Raw genomic sequence first — 14,006 nt, forward strand, 5'->3', positions numbered from 1 at the left:
GTGTTTGAAGTAGCCAACCCTTCGTCTGTGGGGGGTCTTGAGAATGTGCTTGAAAGCACTGTCACTCTAGTCAAGCTAGAGCTCTTGGCCCTTGTGTAAGTCGTGCCTTAGCTGTGTGGGTCATTGTGAAGATTGGTCTGCAAAGACCGTCCCTAGGTAGGTGTAAGCATGTATGATCTCGACTGGCTCCTCTTGGTAATTGAAGCCGTTTTGGCGAAGCATTGCTTGTGAGGTGATGAAAATCGTTTTGCCAAGGTTGACAGTCAAGTCTCTATCTCTACAAAACCCCTTTAGGGCATCCAGGTGTCTCTGTAAGCTTGTTGCAGAGGATGATAGAAGGACTATGTCATCTGCACACAACATTGTGTGTATCATCAAATTGACTAGTAATGATACTCTCGCCTCTTAGTTAACAAACCACAGTCGTGACCTCATCAATAAAGAGTCCAAATAGGGTCAGTCTGAGGAGTATCCTTGCTTCACTCCTATCGTGCTCTCGACCCTTTGAATGATTCATATAGACTCATCACCCCTAAATCATAGAGGCATGCCACAGATTGCACTTATATCTTGACAATGTTCAATGACAAGCATCCATCATCAGAGAATACATGATAGTCCACTAAAGCCAACTACTTTTGTGATAGCTTGTTGTTTTGATTGGTCAGTCGTTGCTGAGAGTATGAGACCTCATTTTTAGCTGAGTTTGTGTAGCTTTGGGTTGAGTGCCTCCATTGGAACTTGGAGCTATCACTTCTACCTATATGGAGCCTTCATTGGAAGGAAGAGCGGAATGATCAACATGGGAGAGGAGTAATTCAACTGTCACTTCATCCCTGGCTAGTTGCAAACGGAAAGTTTGAATTGCTGTCATGCTTCCTACAGTCTCAAAAGCTTTGACTACTCTTCTATTCGCTACTCGTAATCTACTGAAGGTTTCTTATGCTCCTGCACATTGTGGAGAGTGATTGTTTCAGAGAAGAAGTAATAATCATGGCTGTCCACCACATAGTATTGCATACAATAAGTTTTGTTCAGTTTGAAAGTACTCTCTCTCTATCTTAATTGCAAGCTGAGCAAAGATTCAAGTACTTTGGAGTCTTTTATGTTACAATAGTTGCTTTGTGGTTCTTTAAAAGTACGAATTATTTTGTAATGCTGAACGCTTGTTGTTGTTCAGATGTGAAACACTTGAGTGAGAAGTCAAATCTCAAAGTCAAGTCAAAGAATGTCGAGCAAGAGCAAGTCGCAAGTCAATGCTCAAAGTTGGTGCTTCAATCATGCTAAGAATTTAGGATTCCCAGAATTCTTATGCAACAATATACATTTGTATTGTGATGGTTCATTCTGAAGCAATTTTCTTGCAAAGGACTAGACGCTGCCTTGAGAGACACCCTCAACGGTAAGACTTTGCTATAATCCTATCATGGGCACTTTAGTTAAGGTAGATAAGTTCGATAGGAATGGGTTTCGTACATTGTAGACAAGAATATAACTCATCCTTATGAAGAAGGACCTTGGAGTATTGCAAATGACGAGGGATTTCGAAGCTACATGGATTGCTAAGGGTGGGAAAACTCTTGCCATTATTGCTTTAGGGTTAAGTGATGCTTTTCATCACATTGATGAAAAGGACACATCTTTTGAAGCATGGGAAGAATTAGAAAAACTCTTTAGCACTCAAGCAAAAAGCTCCAAGATTAGTCTCTTGATGCAATTTAAAAATGGGGGATGCGCTTGCAGCCCACCTTAATCGAATAAAGAGTATAACTACCCAACTTAAAGTAGACATGGATGAGGATGTTTGCTACATAGGAGTGCTATTGAAAAGCCTACCACAAGAAGACTATGGAAATATTGTCACAATTTTGATAAATCTCCCTACACCTAAACTGGTTGACACAATGGGGTCTCTTTTGGAAGAAGAGAACAACATCAAGTTGCAACAAGGTTATCCTTATGAGGAAGCCTACTTTACCAAGACTAAGAGAATTTTTAAGTTTCAAGGGATCTACATCGAAGACCTTCTCCAAGGATAAGAACAATATGAAGTGTCATTTTGTGGGAAACCAAGCCACTTTTAGAAGGATTGGTACACAAAGAAAAGACTTTCTACAAATCTTATGAAGATCATAGTGATGAAAAAGAAACAGATGCTACTGAGGCCACAGATGTGGCCAACATTATTGAGCATGATTGGGCCTTTTAGGCTAAGGACTCATCCCAGTTCATGATGCCATCCTCTATGTTGTAAACCAATAAACCAAAATTGTAGTGAGGTCATGTTAGGTATAGTGAGCCTACGTGAGTCTACTACCAAAGTAACTAGAGTAAGTTCCAGGTGGGGGTCTTGTATGTTGTCATTGAGTGTGGACAGATCTTGAAGCTTTCCATGGACTACTGCTAGGGTTGAGGTCATCAATTTGAGGGGGTCATGTTGGAAAATTGATGTACTTGGGGTGGAGTGTTTAGAGTCTAGAGGCTAGGAGTCATATGAAATAAACATGCGTGTCTGTTTGTGGTGCGATTAGTTGGTGTGATTGGAGTTGGTTACCACCTAAGTAGATTGAGGAAATGAAGGAAGGCGATTGAGAAGAAGTCGGATCTAGATGCTTTTTGATGAGATCATATGTGATGCCACTCTTTGTATTCTCAAGACTCACGAGTAAAGTGAGTCCCATCTATTGCTTCTATGGTGTTCATCTATCCATTATGATTCAGCTTCATCCACCTTAGCTATTGCACATACATATCGTGGTGTCTGAGCCGGGATGTCATAGAGGGATGTTGCATAGGTGTGCCATACATATGGGTCTATGATGGGAATAGGTGGCTTCCCCCCCCGGATAGGAGTCCCCATGCAAAGGTGGGGTCACCTCCTTGAAAAGATCAAATCACCTCATCCATCCTATGTGAGAGGAACGCTTGTCTCTTACATCATGTTAGACATTGTCAAATTTGATGTGCCGCAGACCTCACCAAATGTCCCAAAGCCTGCTCCCATATGAGGTGGGATCTCATCTTTCGACACTCATTGTCATACCATGGGTTTTGTGGCATCTTCCCAATACTGTAGACCTAGTCATGGGAAACGATCTGGTAGCGGTGGCAACATGGATCATTGATATCAGTGTGTTTGAGGTATGAGCGAGGTTTGCATCATCTCCAAAGGGGATCACTAGTTCACGGGATAAGTGGCTCATGTATATTGAATCAAGAGCATGATAGAAGTTTACTTGGACCTGGATGGGGGCAAGGGGATCACGTATGGTGTCTAGTATGTATATGTATATGTGTATATATATATATATAGAGAGAGAGAGAGAGAGAGAGAGAGGGGGGGGGGGGGGGGGGAGGAGGGAGGGAGGGAGGGAGAGAGAGCGAGGGAGGGAGGGAGGGAGCGAGGGAGGGAGGAAGGGAGGGAGGCAGGGAGAGAGAGAGAGAGAGAGAGAAAGAGAGAGAGAGAGAGAGAGAGAGAGAGAGAGAGAGAGAGAGAGAGAGAGAGAGAGAGAGAGAGAGAGAGAGAGAGAGAGATGCACACCTTTTTTAATACCAATATATGTAGGATTGAAAAAGCCTAAATTCCTCCAAAGTAGAGATTTGCTTTTACAAAGAAAAGCAACCCATGCATTGTGGTAACCTTATAATGTATCTTCTCTTTCGTTCCATTTATATGTGTTAACTGGATTGATTCAAGTAAGGTCTAATATGTAATATTATTAGTCTAATGCAACTCAAACAATGCTCATTCTATAAGAACCTTAACAATATGCAAAATATTTACATATTCACATGGTCATTGAAAAATTGATGCAAAATGTTTACTTTTTGAAAAGCCTCTTCTTCATCGTCTATGTCATTAGTCCCATGACACGATAATTGTTGTCCATTTAGAAGTAGCACACTGCTTCTTAAGTTCATCTTTCATTTTTTGTAGTTTAGGGAGATTTGTTATTGATTTGTATCGAGTTAATGCTCTATGCCTAGTTTGCGCTTGCACTTTTGGGGGGAGTTGAAATGGAATTTGAGAACCGTTAAAGTACAATACGTACGATAAGTGTGTCTTATGGAACCTCACTAGTAATTGTGATTTCTTATGCCACCTCATTTGTTGATGCTAGATATAGAGTTTGTTGCCTAGTGTGGTGTTTTTGGGAAACTTTAATCTTTAGGCCACATATTCTTTTAGTTGATAAGAATAAATAAGACGAGTTCATTTAATTTCTTGTTTCAAAGATATATCGAATATGTATCTTGGTTTATTTTTAAAAATTGAGATCCATCAAAGAACATAATTCCTATCCAATGGATCAATAAAAGCCTACATCTTTGGACTCCAAATAGTAGGAAGTGGAGGGTCTATAACATGATGGACGTTGATGGCTATGCATGTCATTTTGTGGTTGAGGAGCAATGATACAAAACCTTAGAGTAAATGTGATCCAAACTTTTCATGAGAGGGCCATTGGAGAGCCTATTAAAAAGAAGACTTGTATTGAAGATCATGGTGAAGATGGTTCTCCTGTTACATAAGGAGAAATTGTAGCACAAGAAAACAATAGTTACGATGCTATAGAACCTCAACACCATAGCAGTAAGTAGGAAGGCAAGAAAAGAATCATTGTTTAAAAGAAAGAATCAGATTGTTAAACTCTTCCATGGGTAATTAGAAGTCTTGCGGAAAAGAGAAACTCATTCTTGGGTAATCAGAAGTGTTGCAAAAAAGAAAGGGAGAAGCAAAGCCTTTACAATAATGATATGAACTCCCTTCATTTTTTTGTGGGTATTTTAATATGGGTTGAAGGTACTTTAAACAATTAATTTGGGGTTAGTTACATTTGAAATGTTGACATTCTAGTGCTAGGTTTGTGGAATTTATAATGAGCTATAAGCAAAAACATGATTGTGAAGACAATTTCCATGTTTCTTTCACTCTCATGCTCATGAAGCGAGAATGAGTTTGAAGCTCATGAAGCGAGAATGAGTTTGAAGCGAGAATGGATTGAAGTCCATGTTGAAGAAGTAATTCCATCATGATTTGCAATGAGTAATAAAAAGGAGCCAAAAAGCTTGAAGAAGTTCTTTTGATTTTAGATCTCGAGCTAAAGAAGTAACTCCATCATTATGGATCTCGAGCTGGCACAATACTTCAAGCTCAACATCACCTAAGAATTTGAACATTATCTTCCAAGTGCCTTCTTCATGAATTCCTACATATTCATGGCTCTTGATGTAGATCATTGCAACCACTTTAGAATTTCTGAGGTATGCCTCTCCAAGCTTCCAAATACCTCTATGCTCCACCCAAGATCCACAAGGAGATCAAATGTTGCCCTTTCACCTAAAGTTCCCAAGTGCATTGATGTGAAGATCAAAGATCGTAATGATGTAATATCTTCAAATGCATAGATCCCAAGTGCACTAATGTGAAGATCAAAGATCGTAAACATGTAATATCTTCAAATGAATAGAGGACACAATACTACAATAAGTATACATTCATCAAGTGTTCTCCACTATCTTCTCCATTTTTGTATCTGCACCTCATGTTATCAATATAGATGATAGATGACCTTATAGAATCTCTAGCTAGTGGAACAAAAAGACCAACATGGCATGATTAGGTGACATGTTGCTTGCAAAATGTGGCATGTTAATGTGCCACATTAGCCTTATTTATCATGTTAACAACAACATTCAAGGAAAGTGCCACATTATGAATCACATCCTCCTACCATGTGATCATTTGCCACATCTAATGGCTCACCAAGATCGCCATGTTATCGCCATCCATGTTTGAGTAAGGCAAGTATGGTAAAACAAGATGTTTTGTATACTAGTTTTGATGAGGGATTTCTTGCAATAGGGTTTATTGAATTCTTAGGACGATCCATTAGACTGTCATCCACCATTGCTATTGCACAAAAAAGACATGAATAAGGCACAATAGTGAAGTGTTTAGGGTTTATGGTCATAGAGATCTCTCAAAGTTGAGATGGAGATATATAGCACGAGAGGTCCTCAAACAGGTAGATTAGGTTTTGCTTCAGTGCATGTAGTTCCTTGTAATAGCTCATATATTTCATTGAACGAAATAGACAAGAATAGGTAGTCATACACAATGGTGAGTTGTGGATGTGGGAGGAAAGGGAAAAGAGGGCATCTAGCCTTCTATTGGACATGCCATAAGCCCTCGTTACCAAGACAAAGACATGTGCACATGCACTCAAGATAGTGAGAGGATCGTTCTCTCTCCCAGGTGCAAAAGCCAAATGGATTCTGCTTTAGTTCTAAAAGGACAAGAAGAACACCATTGCCCTAAGCTCACACGTGGAAGATGATGCAAGTCTATTTGATAGAAGGTTTGGAATCCCTTTATGAGGTTCCCATGGGAATGAGGGCTAACTACAAGGATGGACATTTTTTGAGACAAAAAGAAGTAAGTTCATTTCAATGAATATGCGCTACTCAATGACTCTATCTCATGGTTGCAAGTATGCTCATTACCTTATTTTTTGCAAGGTCCTCAACCCCTATTAAACTACATCAAATCTTGGTTGAGGAACACATAGATCAATTGGGTTTTGAATAATGCCAATGTCTATTTCTTAAGGGGTACTTAGTTATTTAGTTTGAAAATATATAAAGGTGGTACCTATTAATAGAGCTACTAATTCTATATATAGAGTGTTGGTCACTATGCTTCTCTTCATATGCCAAGAGCATTCGTTTGGGTGGAACTCTTGAATTTACCATTGGATTTTTGCAATCAACTTGAGCATCTCTATCAGAGGATGGGAAAAGTAATGGGAAAGTAATAGGAATTGAGAAAGAACCTTCATCAATACCAAGGCTCACCCTCAGATCTATATCAAGATGGATCTTGCAAAGGATCTACTTGATATTCCAAGTCAAGTATGTTCCCAATGCACCATATATTCCTAATTCATGCTTCCTATATGGGAGAGGAGGCCATGTGGTCTAAAAATTCTCTCTCAAGAGAGGTGAGTAGAAAAATTGGGAGAATGGTTTGGTAGGTAAGGATCATACCCCCAAATAGGCATGGAGACCTCTTCAAGTCATAGCAAAGAGTATGTACAAGAGCATGAAAACCTAGCTCAATTGAGAGAACCAAGGAGAGTGAAGAGGGCCAATGCCAATAAGAAAAAAATAGAAAAGTGAGCAATCTCATCAAAGAATGCCATCTCAAGACAAGTGAGTAGGAGAATCAAGAGAGTGGATCCACAAGTAAAGATCATTCCAATTTCCCCCAAACAGTTATGGAGAACTCTACAAGTCAAAGAAAATAATATGGAGGGGAGCATAAAAAACCATAGTGCCACATCATCCTATCACATAACTTACAAGAGGTGGATCATTCTGTGGTTTGCTTAGAGTTATTAATTTGTTCACTAGTGGATGTGGATTAAACCACATTTTCTTCTTGTACATAGTGAATGAGGATTAACACTATTTCTTAACCTAAGAATCCATTTGGGGGAAGTAGCAAGCTAAGGGTGTCCACTTTTTGTTCACTCCCCAATCCTTAGGAGGTGGAAAAACAAGCTTTTTAGCACATCAAAATGCAAATCTCACCTACTTCCCTATGGATTTAGTCTTTGAAGTCTTCAAACACAACATCACATGCTATTGTGCACACAATTGTATAGTCTGATCGAAAATTCGATGCACACACAAAAAATTTCTTTGTGTCACATGGCATGGTTCCAGGGCAGTCACACCTTTGTCACGAACAGAGAGTGTCATATTAAATTCTAAATTTCTCACTTATTTTAGATCAAATGTTATTGAAACTTTGTAGGTGGTCTCTTTACATTATGTAGAGCTTAACTTGATTTATTGGTAATTTTTTGAATTATTTAATATCTAATTATAAATAATTATTTATAATAAATAAAGTCATAAAATACATGCATTTTAGTAGCACACCAAATTTTTTTAGTATTTTGAATAATTAAGCAAATCCAATTCAGTGGAAGGTTAGTAGGCACATAAGGGTGTGTGGTTGAATCATCAAATCCCAAATCCAATGGTTAGTAGGCACATAAGGGTGTGTGGTTGAATCATCAAATCCCGAATCCAACGGTTAGATTTAGGAAGATTGAAGTTTAATTTTTACTTTTACTCCTAAGAGGATCAACAAAGAATATTAAAAATAAATCTAGTAATTCTGAAACATGACCAAACATTTCAAAAATGTCAATATTTTTAGTCCTCTGCATGATGAATAAGAGGAAAAAAATTTGGTTAAATTTGAGTAAGGGAAACATATGATATGGCCTCCAAGATTGAAATCTCCCTTTTGTGGGGGAAAAAGGGCCATCCAAGCCTAATACCAAGACAAGGTAGGCTTGGTATAAGGCTTGGTGAGGTAGTCTAGGAGCATCACCGACCCTAGTGACAAGCCTTTGGAGTGTGCATGCTGCCCATATGGAAGGTTGAGTCATCTATTTTTGGCTTGCAACCATGCCACGTTGTTAGACCACGTGGTGCCATGTCATCAAGGAGATGCGACATCACTCCTTGCCATGTCACCTTACATTGCCACACGTGCTGCCACATCAGCCACATGTGCCATCTCATCATTCCACATCATAGGAACTCTTGGAGCCATGTCATCACACCTTGCCACCTTGGCATAGCTCGTCAACCTTGCCACATCACCAATCCCTCCACCTCAATTTGCCATGTCAATCTACCACCTCATGAATGCCAACTCATCATGCCACATCATATTTCCATGTCATGGAAGAGACTCATATATTCCACACCATATTGCCACATCACATGTGACCATGCATGGTGCCACATCAACCACATGTATACACATCACGATGTGCGTGAGTCATAGAATACCTCGATCGAGGTTTATGACTGCGATGTGCAAGGCATAGAATACCTCGATCGAGGTTTATGACCTGTGTGAGGCATAGAATACCTCGATCGAGGTATATGATCGTGGGGCATAGAGTACCTCGATCGAGGTTTATGACCTGCGTGAGGCATTGAATACCTCGATCAAGGTATATGACCTAGGCATAGCATACCTCGATCGAGGTTTATGACCACGATCAAGGTATTTGGAGGTACAAAACTAGAATAGAATCAAATGATGCAAATTTTTGAAATTAACATTGGATTCTAGCCAATTAGTTTCAATCTTAGCACCTTCTCCACCAATAATAATCAAGAGCAATCTAAGAGCAATCTAGTGGATGATTTGAGGCTCTCTATAAGACACCACGTTTTGGTTCATTTCACCCATTCTTAGCCATTCTTGCCTCCCCATCACTTTGTCACACCTTCCATCCTACTTTCATTGAGAATGGGTTCTCAAAGCCGTAGAGCTAGTAGACGTGAAAGATGTAGGACCCCCCCCCCCAAATCTCATTGACGAGGAGCATAAGCGGAAGGCTCGTGAGCGCAAGAGAGCCTCTCGAGCTAGAGCTCGTGCTGCCACCACCAATCCACCTCCACCTCTACATCCCACCTCCACCTCCACCTCCACCCCCACCCCCACCCCCACCCCCACCTCCATTGTCCCCCCCTCCACATCCTCATCCGCTCCCCTACCTCCAGCCTCTGCCCTTCCCCTAGCCACCTACATTTTGGCCTCCACCTCTACCTCTTCCCCCTCCACCCTCCCCCCTCCCCCTCCCCCACCCCCCCTTCCCCTTGGTGTCTCCCTTCCCCCCTCCACCCTACCATCTCCCATTGATCCCCTTGCCCCACCTTGCAGCAGCAGTGTTGCTTCACGATGTTACTTGCCGAAGTCCACTATCCATCATCATATTAGCAAGATTATGCAGTCTTTTTTTAGTGACCTCGCGCCAGCTTCACAGTCTACTCTTCTCACATCCTTGATTGATCACCCTGACTTGGTAGAGTATAGGAGGCTTGCTGGTCTTGGTGCACGTAGAGATAGGGTTGTATGTAGCGAGGTCCTTAGCAGTGTTCGACGTTCCTATGCTTCTATTAAGCATAGGAACTCCAGTGATGCCTTAGCAGCATGTCGTGCTATTGTGGCTGCCATTAGTAGACCTCATATGATAGGCCATTTGCGTACCGCTTCACGTCTTCTTCAGATTGCACTGCGCATATTGCGAGCAGGCATGATTAGGAGACAGAGTTTAGAGGATAGTGAGACTGATGCTCTTTGGGCTTCAAGTGGTCATGCACCTCGCAGCGATCGATTGTTGGATAGGGAGGCACGGTGAGATTAGAATTAGCTTAGGGGTGCTTATATAGGCTAGGGAGTTTAAGTCAGGGAATGGGGTCAGGAGAGAGAGTTGACCTGAGGGGAGAAGAGTAAAAGAGGAAGAATGGCAGTTGGGTCCCCCCGGACACTTGTAGGGGAGGCAGGTTTCGAAAGGAACCCGCTGCGGTTTACCCTCTCCGGTCGAGTGGCGGAAGGAAAATGGCGGGCGAGGAAAGCGCGGTGAATGTTCCTAGGTTTTGGTTGGACGGAAGTGTGGCTAAATTTCTAAGCTTACAAGGATCAAAGAAGTATGGTTACAAGAAGTTGGAAGGTGAGAGTAAAGAAAGGTGAGGTATTGAGCTCTAAAATTAGGCCAAAAAGTCTGGACATGCTAAAATAGCATATTTTCCTCACAACAATGAAAAGACATGTATCAATCTCCTTTTGGATTTTCTCTCCTTTTTATTATAAGAATCTCCTCTTTAATTATTAGGGAAGGAATGGATATACCCTCAATAAAGCAAGCATATTGTAGACATTCTTTTGTAAGGACATGAGACCCAATAGGGTCTCCCAACATGAACTATTATCGCGAAAGGCCTCTGAAAGGCATGGTTCAAACTAGTAGGTGGCATGGACCTAGAGCAAGCTACTTCATGTTCAGAATTAGTACTTGAGACCTGTCTGAATTAGTTGTTCACATTCATGCAATTGTAAAATTTTCCCATAGACAAGACCATTTTAATGTTCCCACAATAAAAATTGATGCAATTTGTTTATGCATCGTCTATATCAAGGTTCACATTTATGTAATTGCAAAATTAGGTGATAGAAGAAGACCCTTTGAATGTTTCCACAACAAAAAATGATGTATATCCAAAATGATTAGTCCATATTATTTTTTTGTTTAAAAAAAAGTAATATTCATTCGATGACCCGAGTTCGCTTGAAGTTCGTTGTATCCTTCATTCATGATCGCTTTTCACAATTTAATTAATTTTTAAAGAATGAGTAAAATTGTGGACATGAGACATGAGACATGGTCCCATTAGGATTTGATCCTCCCTGCAAATGTTAGGGGTGGTGCTTTATTATTCATTTGGTGATGCCAAAAGATTTGTGCCTTTTGGGCATTAAATCCCAACAAATACATGAGTAAGGATATGCTGATCACAAGAGCTCATAATTTCTCATTGCTATTTAATTAGTCTATATAATTCGTTGCTGACTCTAAATGTGCGCTCGAATCAAGGACATGCATGAAAAGAGAGGAATCATCAATATAGAAATTTAATTGGTTTACAAGATATACTTTATGTATATAAATATAAATAAATAAATAAATGTTTGTATATTATATTAATATGCATATGCATATGGATATGTATATGTATAAAGTAAATATAGCCACGTAGTATGCGGTTGGAGAGGTGGCCTGCGTCCTCTCTGAGAGCTATAAAAACTAGGAACGGACCCTTCCCTCATGGTCTATCGGTGTATGATCCATAGATCCATCGGTTTTGGTCTATTGGTTTTGAATAGTGTAATAGTTGACGAAATAATATTTAGCTTTTCAAATGTTTGTGAGGCAGCAAAAGTGTGTGACGAAACATTATGAGACAAGGCTGACGACATCTAGTTCAGTCTTGTAACGTGCGACATAATCAATCAGTGCAAAGATATTTATAATCTCTCAGAGTCAATTCTCTAAATGTGCATGCTATCAATAAAATTGTCATACAGTGTAGGCTATCAATGACAAAACCTCACAATCACAATTTCCATATGCAAGATTGGGAAATAAAATTTCTGATGATGATCTAAGTTCCAAATTTCCAATTCGCCTGCTCTTAAACACTTGTGAGTCAGCATTACCTGTTTAGCTCCTTTTCCTCCTCCATTTTTTTTCGTTCCCCATGAATCTTGGGAAAGCGCTTCTCAAGCAAGCATACGGCTTCGATGGATTCCACCCTAGCCTTCTTGATGCTTGATATAGAGATCTCTTTTTGAGATATCCACCTATTTCACATGTCCATGTAAGATATTTTCATAATCACACTACAGATTAATCAGATTAAATTGAAGAAGTACCACAGATCTTGAATATAGTGTTTCTAACATCTTCTTGTAAGCACCCTTTTATTGTAATTGGGAGGATGAACTATCAAAGCAACAATGAATTCATGTCAACAATATAACATAATAATAATTACGCTTACGCATCACGATTACCAGTACACTAATTCTACTTAGAATACCTGTAAGACCTTGTGCCAATCATGGGACTTGAGCCCATTAAGCTTATTATCCTTTGAAAATGCTCCTTTCAAGCAACGCATGTACCTTGTCGATGTTTGAAAAGAGGCAATGTCTACCTTGACCACTGCCTCCTCCCTCGTAGAGAGGATCCACGTTTCTTTTGGGAGGACAACTTTTCCCAAAGCATGCACTTGGGGCCACAAACGAGACATCCTATTCATAGCACACAAGTCTTCTCGCACTCCTCTCGAGTCCTTGGAACCAACGAAGTGTGCCCAAATAGTAGCCCCCACATTCTTGAAGATATGCATGGGATCCAAGAGATGATTGATTTGTAACAGACCCCAATAAGGAAGCTCATAAAAGATCAATAGCCTCTTCATACCAGGAGGAGGTTCCTCTCCATTCACCCTCCAAGCTTGAATTCACTCACTTGCCTTCAAATATGATGGTGGTGGATCAAGTTGACCTCCACGTGCGAGATGGTCGAGCGGAAGGTATCGAGCATGAGCTTCATAAACATTTTTCCTCATATGTTTGGAGTAGCGTACAAGTGATTTCAGTGTTGGTCCACAAATAGGACAAGCATGGTACCCACTTGTAACAAGTCCTGCACGCGTGCATGAATGTGTTAGTACAAAACATGCATGCGAAAGAGAGGCCAAAAAGCATAATCCCTCATTGTACATGTAAAGACACAACCACGTACCTGTGCACTCTCCATATCCTGGGTAGTCATGCATGGTCCACATCAAGATACCCCTGATCAAAATATCATTGGTATGTCTAGTGCTCTGGAAATATCAAAGACCTGCACTCTTCTCCATAATCTCTATAACTCCTCTATCAAAGGTGCCATGTACACGTCCATGTTTTTTGCCTGTACTTTCCTAGCACAAGTAGTGCAAGCATGAGGTGTCCCTTTTTTATTGTTAGCCATGGTGGGATATTGTAATTCACCACGACTATGGGCCATGTTGACCAAGATGTCGAGCGTAGCCCGAAAGGATTCATGTCGTCCATGGCTAGCCCATGATGTAAGTTGCGTGGCTCCCTCGCAAAGTCCAGCCACTGATTATCTATGTGCTTCCAAGCTGCACAATCTACAGGAATCCTCAATGTGTCATCAGTGGACCGATGAGATGCATGCCATGTCATCAACTCCGCTATGGATTTGCATCGGAACATGTGTTGTATTCTTGCAATGATGGGAAAGTGTCTCAAGACCTTTACTGGTATCCGCTCACCCTATAAGCCATCTCTATATCATTGTTCCCCACACTTTGGACAACTAGCCAAATCTCCATGCTCACGAAGAAAGAGAATGCAATCATTACGGCAAGCATCGATGGTATCATAATCCATACCCACCATTGTTAGCATCTTTTTCACTTCATCTCTTGATCTAGGCATGGTATTCGGTGCAGGCAACATCTTCTGGAGCAACCTATGACAATTCAAAACATATATAGGCTTCAAACAATGATGATTCGGTATACACTATCCAAATGATGATTCTCAAAACAAA

Source organism: Dipteris shenzhenensis, chromosome 27 (assembly GCF_047967505.1).
Source record: "Dipteris shenzhenensis isolate YYH24624 ecotype China chromosome 27, Dip_SZ_1.0, whole genome shotgun sequence".
NCBI classification, from domain to species: domain Eukaryota; kingdom Viridiplantae; phylum Streptophyta; class Polypodiopsida; order Gleicheniales; family Dipteridaceae; genus Dipteris; species Dipteris shenzhenensis.